Source organism: Marmota marmota, unplaced genomic scaffold, assembly GCF_001458135.2.
Source record: "Marmota marmota marmota unplaced genomic scaffold, marMar, whole genome shotgun sequence".
NCBI lineage: Eukaryota > Metazoa > Chordata > Mammalia > Rodentia > Sciuridae > Marmota > Marmota marmota.
The window spans coordinates 20,636,609-20,651,211 of record NW_026000196.1 but is presented as its reverse complement, the minus strand read 5'-3'; the positions used below and the strand labels follow the sequence as shown (position 1 = coordinate 20,651,211).

The 14,603-nt window shown below is 37.4% G+C and overlaps 1 protein-coding gene across 1 annotated transcript in view; it reads left to right on the top strand.

The window, feature by feature from the left end:
- Otud7a (OTU deubiquitinase 7A) overlaps positions 1 to 14,603 on the top strand; it is a 332,254-nt gene that overhangs the window by 179,740 nt on the left and 137,911 nt on the right. The window contains 1 exon segment of the mRNA XM_048790148.1: positions 13,088 to 13,179. The gene's annotated coding sequence lies outside the window, so the exon portion shown is untranslated.

The following is a 14,603-nucleotide window of genomic DNA, read 5'->3' as shown; positions in this document are numbered from 1 at the left end:
CAACAAGAGAGAGAGAGAGAGAGAGAGAGAGAGAGAGATCAGAGAGAAGTTGGGATGCAGGGGAAAGTTCAGGGCCAGGCCTCCAAATGGCCCAAATTACTTCTACATCACCTTCTTCTGACCAAGAACTTAGCCACATGGCCACAGCCAACTGCACAAGAGTCCAGGAAGTATAATCTAGAAATGTAAAAGAAAGGGCTATGAATCACATCAGGCAAGGCCTTCAGTGGGCTTTCTGATCTCCAGGTTGTAAACATGATCAACTATACTTTTCTCTTCTGACACACTTATAGTTTTACTTCTTATTTAATAGATAAGAAATTGTTTTATTTCTTATTGAATTTCTGTGGAATTTATTGGTTGGTGTTATATAGGGAATTCAACTTCATTTTTCCACATGGACTGCCAATTTATTTTATAGTATACTCCTTTCCCCCATTGGATTCGTATCAATTTGGGATTTTCCACATTTATCATTCTGTCAGTAAACAATGCTCTTGGCTTTGAGTGACAAAAGAGTGGAGCACCAGGGGCTTCAAGATAAGTTGAAGATAAGTTTATTTTTGCACAATGGTCTTGAGTCAGTGCTGTAGTTGAGCTTACTGCTCAGTGGTATCAGGGCAGCATCTTTGATGTTCTCTTGATGTTGCCCTCATGGTCACAAGCTGTTGTAGCTTCTCATGTTGCATCACTTCAAGTAGAGACTGGGGAGAAATGGGAGGATTCTATGTATGCACCTTTTATTAGGAAAGCAAAAATATTTGCTAAAAGTAGCCTGGCAGATTTCCTCTTAAATTTTAGGGAATTGTGGAAGGAGAACTGGTCACATGGATACTTTTAGCTGTAAGAAAAACTGACAAAGCAGAGATCCAAAACATCTCAATTTACTTAGACCAATCAGTGGGGTGAATCAGAGTCAGAGTCAGTCTCTCTCTCTCTCTCTCTCTCTCTCTCTCTCTCTCTCTCTCTCACACACACACACACACACACACACACACACACACAGAATCTGTTTTCCCCTTCTCCCACATTGGTCTGACTTTCTTTCCCTGTACCACTGCTTTAATAACAGTGTTTTTGTGTCTGATGTGTGGAAGGATGACTTCTGCATCCATTTTGTTATTCATACAATCTTCTGGGCTGAGGATATACCTCAGTGGTAGAGCACTTGCCTAGCATGCACAGGATCCTAGGTTCAGTCTCCAATACTGAAAAAAAAAAGCAAAACAAAAAACCTAAAATACAATCTTCCAACCCATATATTTAAATTGTCTTTTTAAATGAAGGTTGATCGTTTTCTGCAAAAGAACAAAATAAAAATGTCTTATTTTTTTGTTTTCCTTAGTTGGTTCATAGAATGAATACTATTTTGGTATTGGCTACTATAAAATGGATCATTTTCATTGTTTATTTAAAATGCTTCATTGGCTAATTGGTATATAGGAAAAGTATTGATTTTTGTATGTTGACCTGTTCTAGCCATTTAAAAATTTTCTTGTATTAGTACTTAGTATTAGTACTTAGTCATGTACCTGTTCTGCACTTCAATGGAAGTACTTCTAAAAATTGTCATTATTAGATCTGATCATTCCTCTTAGTTTGGGATCAATACCCTTTAGTAAATTAAAGAAAGTTCCCCCTATTCCAGGTTGAGTTGGTATAATATGCTAGGGTGGAGTTTTTTAGCCTTTTTTAAGATCATCATGTGGTTTTTTCTATTTGCATTTAACAGCAAATATATAATATATGTTAATATTATATGTTTCCATTAGAAATATGTTTGGCTGTTACAGAGAAAGGAAATAATAGAGGATTTGGTAAGAGGAAAATATATTTCTCTGTCATGCGAGTCTGAAGATAGGCATTCCAAAGTCGATTTTGCATCTCCAGAAATTCCCATGCACTCACCTTCTTCCACCTCACAGCCCCCTTTAATCAAGGACTCAAGACAAGACAGCTCCAGGGCCCTTCTTTGTCTTTCTATGTTTTTTTCTCCAGTTTAGATGCAATTTCTCATCTTTTAAGTTTTACATCTGTGAAAAATGACGCTTGCCTTCAATTTTCTTTTCCTCTGTTGTTTCTTTTCTAGTTTTAGCCTCTGAATCATTCTTTTATCTATTCATTAGACATAATGTTTGACTTAATCAACTTGAACAAATAGATGTTTTTATGAAAACTGTAATAAAATTCCAAAGGTGGTTTGTCTAAGACTGACACACATTCTCAATGATACCCGCAGGGATGGTGTTTCTACTCCATCCAGCCTTTGGTGGGTTTTGTCCGATTGCTTCATAGCCCCAGTATAGTGAGTATACTTGCAGATATTATTCCCTTGCTTAAAACAGAAAAAAAGTGATAGAAAAGCAACATGGGAAAGAGCTATTCCAGTTAAGTGTTTCCCTTTCTATTAAGGAAGCAAATGCTTTCTCATAACCCAGACCCAGTTAACTGGGTAAGGTAAACTGGATCATTTAGCCCAGACATGTCCAGACAGGTGAATCGCAGGCCCAGGGAAATGAAACTACCACCATCCAGTTTTGACTGACATCCCAGGTGCCAGGAATACTGTCTGTCTTGTGTAGAATCCAGAGCCTCTACTGCCCCCTGATGAACAAGATTCTGTCAGCAGTAGGCTGTCAGGTGGAGGGTGGGAAACACTTAAAATTGTGGGTACCTTCTGGTATTTTTACATCTTCTGGGTAAATATTTCACACTATTACCAAGTTTTTGTATCTTTGTTCATTTTCCTAAAGCACCTGTCATTCATGTTTCTATCCTCAGAAACTCTCATTGGCCTGTGATATGGTCAAGTCTACTCACTGTGACAGTCCAGATGGTTGACCCTAGTCTTTCTCCACAGCCTTCATAGCCTCTGGCTCTCCTGGATATATAAGGGTCTTTGTGCTGTTTGCTTCTGTGTTGTTTTTCAGCCCAGAATATGCTTTTTTCAGACTACCTAAATCCTCAAAAACTCCTCTTGGGTCAAGGGTGTAGCTCAGTGGTGGATTTCCCTGACATACACAAGGCCTTGGAATTTATTCCCCAGCTCTGCAAAACTAAAAAAAAAAGAAAAAAAAAAAACTCATCTTATCTTCATCCTTCTTTCATTCATTTTGCCAAGCAAAGGGAACTGTACTGTTCTTGAATTATGAATTTGCTTGTAAACAACATTATATTTATTCTGATCTGAGTTGAATTTTAAATTATGGTGATTTTCATATCTGTGCAACAGAATAGAGAAGAAAGTTCAGCTTAAGGTTTTCATTTTCCTTTTGTTCATTCACTCAGCATTTGTGTTTAGCATCTGGTATATTTCAACGTGGTAACAAGACAAATATGTGAACTCCACCCTCCAAAGAAGCCCTCAGAGAGGGAAGGAGCAAGCAGGTTGAGGGCAGCAGCTCAGGGCTCAAGGTTCAAGGTGTCTTCCCTCACCCATCACAATGGCAATAGGAGGCTATGTATTTTTCTTTGTACAGAATATTTCTTTACCCAGATAAAATGCTGAATGAAATGACTGAAATCAATATTAGAGGTATCAACCTTTTATTGAGTTGTTTGTAATTTTTAAACACTTGTTTAGGGCACATTAGTCTACATAGACACATATTTTATGCCAGTGTAACAGCTAGATTTATAAACCTGGAGAATAAAATCATAAATCTTTGAAAGCAAGGGAATCTTACATGCATCCCATGCTAGAGGTTTAGCATTGTGCAGGGAAGCTCTACTGCAGATTTTCAAGCATGAGATAATGCCTCTGACACTCAGGTTCCCTTGGAACGTGATCATTTCAAGATGTGGACATGTACACAGTTGCAAAGTCATGTTTCTTCATGAGTCAGGAGGTGTCGCCATGTTTCCTGGCCTTACAAAATTCATTTCCAGATTTAAGTAATTCTTTAGAATTAAGATTATCATTCCTTATGTATTCTTTAAGAATTGTCTAGTCTTTATATGAGTTCAAGACAGGAAATCGTATAGAAAGAGTAGTCTTTAGATCTTTGGGGATCTGAGCTAATGACTGTATCCCAGCTCTACATCTGCTCTCATATTATGAACCCTTGAAGAATTTTATATATCATTGCTTAATATATCATTTCAGTGCATACAAGTGAAAACCTCAGTGGATCCTGCACTACTCCCAAAGATATAAATTTTAAGAGACATTCCCTCTACTTTTTCATACTTAAGATAAAATCATGAAAGGTGTAATCAAGTGCCAACTAAGAAAATGTTTTGCTTCCCATCATGCATCTATGTATATGAGGTATTTCAAAGCATCGGATGCTTTTTGCTTCAAAATTTTGTGAAGATGCCCTGTTCCATTTATAATGAATGGCATTGTGTGGATGGCAGAATGGTGACCTTTGGATCAAAATAGGACTAGGTAGGAATACTATCTCTGCCAATGGCATCTCTGGACTTCAGTTAAATGAATAAAACTGTGCACCTCTTATCTGAATGACAGGTAACTTATTCATAAAACACTTAGCATGGTCAGTGTTGTTGTGAATACTTTGCAAATAGTACTTGTTTTCCTCATTTCAACATAGAGAAGATTTAGGCCTATGGAAACATTTCATTATTTAACTCCATTCAAATAAAATTGAACACCAAGATAAAATGAATAAATCTCTAGGAAAATATAATCTAATAAATTTGAATCCTACGGAGATAGAAAATCTAAAAAGAGTAATTACCATAGGGGAAAAAATAGAGAAAACTGTAAAAGAGATAGCCACAAAAGAAGCACAAGAACAGATTGATTCACAGAGGAAATCTGTTAAACCTTCAAATAGCATATGACCCCAGCGCTACTTAGAACACTGCAGAGTATTGAAAAGGAAAAAAAAATTGAATTTTATTTTAGGTATATAATGTTGATTGTTGCACATAAAAATAAAAACCATTAATCAATCTAATTCATTATGTCAATGTAAAAATCTTATATAAAAATTAACAGACTGGGGCTGGGATTGTGGCTCAGTGGCAGAGCACTTGCCTAGCACATGTGAAGCACTGGATTTGATCCTCAGCATCACATAAAAATAACAAACAAAATAAAGATTTTGTGTCCACCTATAATTAAAAAAAATAAAATAACAAATTGAATTTAAAAGCATATAAAAAGAAACACCAATGAATGATTTAAGGGTATTTATTCCAGAAATATGAATGAGGTACAATAATAGGAATATCATTACTAGAATTCATCATATTAATAAATCTTAAGAGAAAAAATTCCTGGGTGCAGTGGCATGTGCCTGTGATCCCAGCAGCTCAGGAAGCTGAGGTAGGAGAATCCTGTATTCAAAGCCAGCCTTAAGCGAGGTGCTAAGCAACTCAGTGAGACTCTGTCTCTAAATAAAATACAGAATAGGGCTGGGGATGTAGCTCAGTGGTCAAGTGCCCCTGAGTTCAACCTCTGGTGCCTCCCCCAAATAAAAAGAGAAAAAAAAAGTATGAAAGATAGTATCCATCTATTATAAAACCACCCAAAAAAGAAATTTATGGATACTGTTTTTGGGGGGCCAAAGGTGATACCAGGGATTGAACCCAGGGGTGCTTAACCACTGAGTACATCTCCAGGCCTTCTTACTTTTTATTTTAAGAGAGGGTCTCATTAAGTTGCTTAGAGCCTTGCTAAGTTGCTGAGGCTGGCTTTAGAACTTGTGATTCTCCTGCCTCAGCCTCCTGAGTCAATGGGTTTACAGGCATGTGCCACTATGCCTGGCAACTTATGGATACCTTTTAAATGTGTGTATACACGTGTGTGTAGATCAAAATCCAGCAGCCAGCATCTTGTCACATTGATATTGAAACACTAAAGTTTTTCTCACTGAAGTTTGGAGCAAAATGCCCATTACCTCTAAAAATGTTTAAAATCATATTAAAGGAAGCATGAATCAATGAAATCAGAAACAAAAAAGTAGAGGCTGAAGAATTGAAGATGAAATGTTAACACAATCCCTATTTGCATTTGCTATGATGGTGTATCTCTGGAAAAACAAAACAAAACAAACCAAAAAAAAAAAAAACCCTATGGAAAAAAATTGCTAAATATAGTAAGACTTTAGTAAAACAGCAGAATGTAAATTTAACAGAGAAATCAACAGCTTTGCTTGTAAATACAATAACAAGTTGACACACATAATAAGAAAAAAGATACCTTTTACAAATACCTTGGCATAAGCAAATACAGAAATAGACCAATTGCATATGCAAATGTATCATATAATGATGGAAGCATCTCAAATCAGTGAGGCTTACCCACTGATGTTCTTTTTCCTAAGTGGTGTTAGAATAGCTAGAGCAATATAGGGAAAATTATAAAATTAGATCCATTTCTCACATCATGCAACAGGATTAATTTCAACTGCATTAGAGCTTTAAGTGTTTTTAAAAAATGAAACCATTGAATTGGTAGAAGGAAATATGGGTGAAACTCTCTATAACCTGACAATTGAGACAATTTTTTAAATTAAGGCTCAAAATCCAGAACCATTAAGGAAAAAGATATATAAGCATTTATAAGCTATCTTAATAGACATTTTATATTTAGAACAATTTTAGGTTCACAGCAAAATAGAGTAGAAAGAAGCAGGGGATGTAGCTCAATGGTAGAGCACTTGCCTAGCTTGTGCAAGGCCCTCTGTTCAACTCCCACTACTACAAAATTAAAAATTGACTGGAAGGTACATAGATTTTGCATGTATTCTGTAACTCCTCAAACTGCCACACTATCAACAACCCACATCAAAATGTTCATTTATTACAATTGATGAACCTACATTAACACATTATAATCACACAAAGTCCATTGTTTACATTGGCATTCACCCTTGGTATTGTATATTTTGCCAGTTTGAACAAATGTATAACCATTATATTATTATATAGAACAGTTCTACGTCCCTAAAAATCCTCAGTGTTCCATGTATTCATTCCTCCCCACTCTCAATATAATTTTATTTTTATTGGAAGGAAAAAGACACTGAAAGCAAAGGAAAATGACAAATGTCAAAATATAGAAAGCGTTTTCAATGCATAGCAAAGAAGAATGATTTTTGTCTTTAATACATAATGAGCTAATTATGGTAGGAAAAAATAAAGACTAAAACCATATTCAAACAGAGGAAATGGACTAGAAGAAATGGATAGTTTACAGAAAATGTAATGATAGTGAATCTTAGCCGTGTGAGAAGATACTTGTTTTAAGATGTAGTAAGAGAAATGCAGATTTAAAAAAAAAAAAACTACAGTAAGATAATGGTTTCTAACCTCTGAGATTGCCAAAAATCCAGAAGATCAACAACACATTCTGTAGTTGAGGTTATGGCAAAACATAAACTACATTTCCTACATTGCTGTTGGCGACGAAAACTGGTAAAGTCTCTATGGAGGACACTGCCAGAATTTAGCAAAATGACACTAGCATTACCTTTTCTGCCAGTCTTACTTTTAGGACTCTATGCCAAAGATACACTGAAAAAGTATGGAAAGCTTTTACGCAAGAAATCCTCATTTCACGGAGCTGTGATCAGTTCTCTGTTGATGAACATCTGTGTGGATTACAGCCTTTTGTTTAATAGAAGGTATAATGAGTACAGATGATCACTTGATACGGTACATACTGATCTAGAGGAAGTACTGTAAAGTAGCAAAGCAAGGTGGGAAAAAAGTGCTTATAGATGGTATCATTTATCCAAGCAGTGGAGGATGCTATGTGAAATTCTTAAATCCACTTAAAATTTAAAAAGGAGGTAAGTCATATAACTAAACATAAAAGGGAATAGAGCAGAAGGGACAGGTTAGAAGTCAGACTTCCTGAGTAAACCTTGATTTTGAGGTTTAAGTAGAAATCTATTTTACAAAGCTATAAAACAAAATCATTGTCAAAAGGCAGTCTTTTAAATAACAGTAAGATGAAGCAAGTGAATGTAAATGCATTTCCAGTTGGTGGTATAGCCACAGGGAGAGAACTACTCAAAGTGATTTTTTAAATGCAGCAGTTTGTTCATCCCTAATGGGATAGACCTAAGACCAAAAAAAATAATGCTATGTTTATAGCAACAAACTAAACTGTTTGCAGAGACCATTGTGCTGTTCTTAGTATTTCATTATTATTCTGAAATCCTGGTATGTTTATATAATATATATCTAGATAAAGATATAGATATATCATAGGATACAAATGAATGAGTAATTGGGTGATATTCCATCATTCTTGATGTTATTTCAAACTGGATTAGAAGTGGGGATAGGAGGTTCATATGAAATTTAAATGAGATTAAGTGAAAACTCTGAAGTCTTCCATTTGAATTGGAAATATTAGAATGAACCCAAGATGTATTTAGTATTAAAATAAAAATTTTATAACTCTGTCCACTAAAAAGTTCTAAAAATGATAGCTAACCCAGTACCAATAGATATACTGCTATGAGGTATTAAAAATTTTTTAAGTTAAAAAAAGTCCTCTTAGTTCCATTGAAAGATATCATATTCCATATTTGGAGCAATAAATGAGCAAGAGGAACCTTAAAAAAACTTCCCTTGTCAGCTATACCAGGGTCATAGGAGCCCAGAGACAACTTGAACAAGCTCTCAGTGACCAAAATTAGTAGAAATTGAGTATCAGATGATATCTGCATTTATGTTGAGTTGATTGAAATGCATCAAATATGTTCAAATCCAAGAATGCAAAATGATTTTTTTGTTGTCATGATGTAGGTGCAAGAGACTAAACTAAGGACTTTGTATATGCTAAGCAAGTGCTCTGCAACTCAAAATTATATTTAAAATGGAAGATAAAGAATATCATAAGGAAACTAGCAAACCATATCATCTAATAAAAAGGGTTGAGAAGTGGTAAACAAAGCATTTATGTTACCTTTCTATTTGAAATCTATCACTAGTTGAACAAACAGTAGATTAATGGAACTTCTCTTTTATTTAAGAATTCCAAGTAACAATTGAAGAAGGAAAGAATGAATTTGACTGCCAGTACGTGCAACCATATTGAATTAATTACTGCTCTAGGCAATGATCATCAGTGGATGCTACCATTACAGAAAAAAATAGGCATTCAATTTTACCTGCTGAAAAGAGACAGCACCAAAATTTGCACAAAACTGAACCCAAATCTGATCAATTCTCTGTATTTGAGTACTAATTTGAATGAAGTACAGAGACCACAGGATGCAATTGGAATAATCAGTAAAAGTAAGATAGTGGAAAATGCTACAAGAAAAATGATCAGGTTTTTCAATAAATAGAAAAAAAATAAGGCAAAACTAACAGATTACAAAATACAATTATAATGTGTAGCTTTTATTTGAATTCTAGTTCAAACAGATGGAAAACAAAAATCATATGAATTTATGACATTTGAAATCATTGGAAATTTACCCACTGGATAATAATCGCATTGAATAATTATTATTAGTTTGTAAATGTGATAATGGTATTGTGGTTCTGTTTTAAAGAGCCATTTAGAGATATATCAAAATATTTATGGATGAAGTAATATGTTGTCTGGGATTTGTTTCAGAATGTTGTGGGAGGAGGAAGTGGTTAGATGTAGAGAAGTAATAAGACTTAAAGTTAGTAATTGTCATACCTGAGTGATGTGTACATTGGTATTTATCCATATTTTTCAGTCTACTTTTATACATATTTTTTTCTATTGGAAAAAAATTTTAAATATATACCATTGCTACATTCTGCCTTCTCCTTGTCAGCCTAAAAAATCTAAGCTCAGGTGTGTAGGGCTTGGGGAATTGAGGTGGTATTTACAGTTTTTAATACTTACTTTCTCACGTAAATTAAACTATCCAGTGTCCCTGTATGCTTTGAGAGCCACACAGGGCCCAGCTGTGGCCCCTGGATTAGAAGACGCCTCACTCTATAGCATCTACTGTGCCAGAGGAGGAATGGATTCAGTGCCCACAAAGGGGCCTCCCTTTAAGCCTTGGCCTAAGTAGTGTGCCCTGGAGGTGCCCTCCATTGCTCCCAGAGCTTTCTCAGTACCTGAAAAAGACATGATACTAGGCATTTGAAGAACATCAAGTTCTTAGTCTTACCAAGAGGAAAACTAAAAAGCAAAGTGCTCCTGAAACAATGGGAAGATCTGTAATCTACACACCAGATACTTCTGTGGCCACGTTTGTTTTTCAGGCCAGCCCGTCTGTAGCGATCTTGCTAGCCCTCTCTTCTTAAGCCCTCTCAGGCTTTTTAGGCTGAATTTCCTGGTAAAATTGCTTTGTTGCAGCCAAAATTATTCTTGGACCTATCTTTAGCTTGTTGGCATCAACTAAAGTCATATATGTGAATACACCTTGAAAATGTCTACATGTCCTGTGCATATGAATGCTTTGCAAAGCCAGACTCATGCCCTTCATAGAAATGCTCTCTTAATTTTCCTCTGAACCATGAAAATGTCCTATAAGATGCAGTTTGCTAATGTGATATCCACAAAAACCTATGTCGCTGCTTTGTCCAAAAGCTCAATGGTGGCTGACAAAGGATGGACCAAGCAGACTCCTGGAAAGAAAAATGATGATATCTTCTGGATCAGGTGGTGCATACCTGTAATCCCAGCAATTTTAGAGGCTGAGGCAGGAGGTTTACAAGCTCAAGGCCAGCCTCAGAAACTTAGCAAGGCCCTGTCTCAAATAATAAGTAAAAAGGACTAGGGGGCTGGGGCTGGGGCTCAGTGGTAGCGCAATTGCCTGGCATGTGTGAGGCACTCGGTTTGATTCTCAGCATCACGTAAAATAAATAAAGGACTATCAACAACTAAAAAACAAAATCAAAAAGGACTAGGGATATAGCTTAATGGGGATATAGCTCAGTGGTAAACCCTGGGTTCAATCCCCAGTACCAAGGAAGGAAAGAAGAACAGAAGGAAAGATAGATCTGAGTTGAGACCACCAGTTAATCCCACTGAGGGAGTCTGTACATCTGTCAATTCTTCACCAGGGTGGTCTTCATCACCAGGCAGGACAAGATCTAGGTATCTGTGACGCTTTTTCGCATTTTATCCTCCACATAGAGATGTATGCATACATGGAAGTAGAATGAAGATTCCCAATACCAGAATAATACATTAAATTATTTTAAATCTGTGTTAATAATAGTAATAATAGTGCATCTTCTTTTGATATAATTTTATTTCCTCCTTACAGCAATTTTGAGAGACAAGGGTGTTCTTACCCTCATTATTCAGATGAGGAAACCTAGGCTCCATGAAGTGACATGGACTTGCCCAGGTCATACAGCAAGGTTGCAGTAGCAGATTTGCACCCAGTCAGGACATTGACTCCCAATCCGGTGCTCAACCTCAGATCTATTCTCTCTGCTCTTTTGTGTCTGTGTGCTATAGGCTGCATCATCAGACAGACCTAGACGAGTTTCCTGCTCCCCACTTAACCTGTGCAACCCTGACCCAAAGTTGGCTCCCTCTGAACATCAGTCTTTGTAGCTATAATGTATGTTCCCTCAACCTGCCTCCCAAGCACCAGTCAGCAATTCTGAATGTGTGCCAATGCTCGCCAGACCTCCAGAGCCTGAGGCAAAAGGGAGAACTGTCTTGCAAATCATGCCTTCATTGAAAATGCTGATATTGTGTTCTTCAAGGATGTATTTGCCCTCATTAAAAAAAAACAAAAAACATTGCACTAAAATATTGTTGATCTTGGTTTCTGACTGGTTTTGCATCCCCTTGCACCTGTGGCAGGTACCTTGCTTGCCTTACCTTGATCCTGACCCTGCTGGGTGCCAGGCATTCTGAAACTTGGAGAATAGAAAAGAGAATAAAATAGTCCTTAGGCTCCTGGCCCTCTATCAGAAGAGATGTTACATACAAGATACAGTCTATCCCATCTTGCAGCTCTGGGGTAGCCCTAGGTAGGCACTCATCCCCATCCTAGCCTTCCTCTGTCTTCAGTGGTCAGACCACAAGCCTCTACTCCTAATCTCCAGTTTCAATCTCCACTCACCACAAGTTCGTACCTTCCAGACTCCAATTGTAACATCTGCTGACAAAAATATTACAGGCATGTTTTACTTGGGTTCCACTGAAACAGAAGTTAATGGAAAATTAACTGAGGCAATTTTCATCTTTACCCTGATATACCTCTGTCCTTCAATTTTGCTCTCTTTGGTTAGAACAGCTCCTCTACTTGATAGTCTCCCAGATCTAACAGTCAGTCTCAGAGGCCTGTGCCTATGTGTGCACCTGTCTCTCTCTGCTTAGAAACTCCTGGGGAAGGCCCAAGGGACCATCACAGTCCCTATAACAGTGGCCTAAATAAAGTAGCAGCTCAGTAAGTTCTGGTTACTTATAAAATAAGAACTCAGGTACCGAAAAGACTATGGTATTGAAGGCAAGAACCTCCATTCAGCATGGACACAATGATTTGGAGCCACAGTTAGAGGTGGGCCCCTTCTTTCTGCCTTAAGAAGGCTGGTAGCAGCAGTCCTGGCTCTAAATGGAGTTCTAGAATGGAGAGGGTGGTCCCAGAATCTCTGTTGAATAAGAGATAAGTAATAGTTCATGTTTATTGAGAATGTGCTCTGGGCCAATATATTTCGTGTTTACGTATTTTACCACTATAGCTAAGTTGAACTGTATTGATGTGGTATCATATCTTAATGGTATGATTAAGTAAGTATGACCTGCTGAGTAGGTCATAAGGCCCAGCAGTGCACTTTGAAGAGGCACAGCAGGGCAAGGGTGGCTGATGGTCCTTATTGACCACTGTCCTCCCCTCTCTTCAAAGGGCATGAATTTGAAATCATGGCCATGGTGACGTTAGGTTTAAGAATTAAGTCTTAAAGCAGAAACCTTGCCACACAAAAGCGTTCATCTTACGCCTACCCTTCACCTCTATTTTACATTAAGTATGAGATACAGAGGAGTAGATGTGGTAGATGTGGTCAGCAAGTGCGTGTAGCACCTGGGAAGGCAGAGGACATGCCTCCAGCTGTTGGCCCCACCCCAGATGTAGCCTCCTGTGACAAGAAGCAAAGTTTTCCAGGGTAAGGAGAATAACATGCCATTATTCTCTGATTTGTCCCACAGGTGGCACTGACAGAAAAAACTCTCCAGGCCGAGGCTCCGGTACATGGAGAGAAGGAAGAAGGAAATTTCCTAATTGGTACTATATACATCAGGTCAAACAATTTTATTCATTTTTAGCCATACCAATAAAAACTTACACCCAAGTATGAACCATGTACAAAGTGGTGAATAACAATGGATAGTTCCAGTTATAGACCTCCCTGCCTGAGACACTTAGTCCTCAAGAGTTTGAGCATAGATAACTTTATTTCTTCCATTCTGACTGAATCCCAGATGGGCCCAGAGCTCACCAATGACCATGTCACAGCTGATAAGGAACAGAACTGGGCTCAAACTAGGCCAGTGTGCTTGGCTTTAACACCCTAGCAACTGCCATAGAACCTGCCCCACTGAACAATGCCCATCCCTGTGGTCATCATGAAAGGAGGACAAAGCACATTCATTAATGCAGGGGATTTAAACTTATCACACAGTGTGTAAATTCAATTACATGTTTGCTAAGTATAAAATTTTCATCATATATACTGGGGTCAGTAAGTTCTGGTTACTTATAAAATAAAAGCAAATTTTTTTCTATAAAGGCTCAACTAGAAAATATTTTCAGTAATGTGGGCCTTATGGTCTCTATTTTAAATACCTTACTAAGCCATGAACAAAAACAGCCACAGACATTATATAAATCAATTAGTATGGCTGTGCCCCAATAAAACTTTACATATAAGAACAGGTGGAGGGTCACATTTGGTCTACAGGCCATAATGTACTGACCCCTTATCTATACAAATTTGGATGCATTTGTACTTATCAGTCATGACTGAGACCCATCAATGGCCCCTAAACTACTTCACTAATGAGAGTCACTTTCATATGCAGAGTAATGGCTGCTTTCTATCTGCTCCATCAGCCAGTGGTCCAGCTCCTAGATGACCACTGAATTCCTCTGACCAAGATGACTCTACTTAGGAAATCTGATTTCCTTTTGAATTTTGTTAGATTATCACTGTGAATCTAACAACTCTTAGAGGGTTGGCATATATTTTGGCATATGAAGGTAGTCATCTTCAGCAAGTTTGGTATTCTTGTCAACTGCTAACAAACACAGAGTGCCTCCTAGTAGCCAAGTAACGGTTAAGAGCTAAGGGAAGCGGGGCAGCACAATGATAAAGGCAAGACAGGGAAAAGAGGATCAGAAATCTAGTTATTCCAAATTAATCTCCCTACATGTACTTGGGCACTTGTTTTTTCTTTAAATAATCTAGTCTCTTTTTTCCCCATCAGTAATTGTAATTGATAGGAATATAAGATTGGAGGCACTAGAGTTAATAATGACCCCTGGCTTTAATCTGTTCAGGCTGCTATAACAAAAATATCACAAACTAAAAGGCCTATATACAACATAAATTTTCTGGGCACAGTGGCATACATCTGCCATCCCAGTTACTCAGGATGCTGAGGCAAGAGGATCCTAAGTTTGAAGCCAGCCTCAGCAACTTAATGAGACTCTTTCTTAAAACAA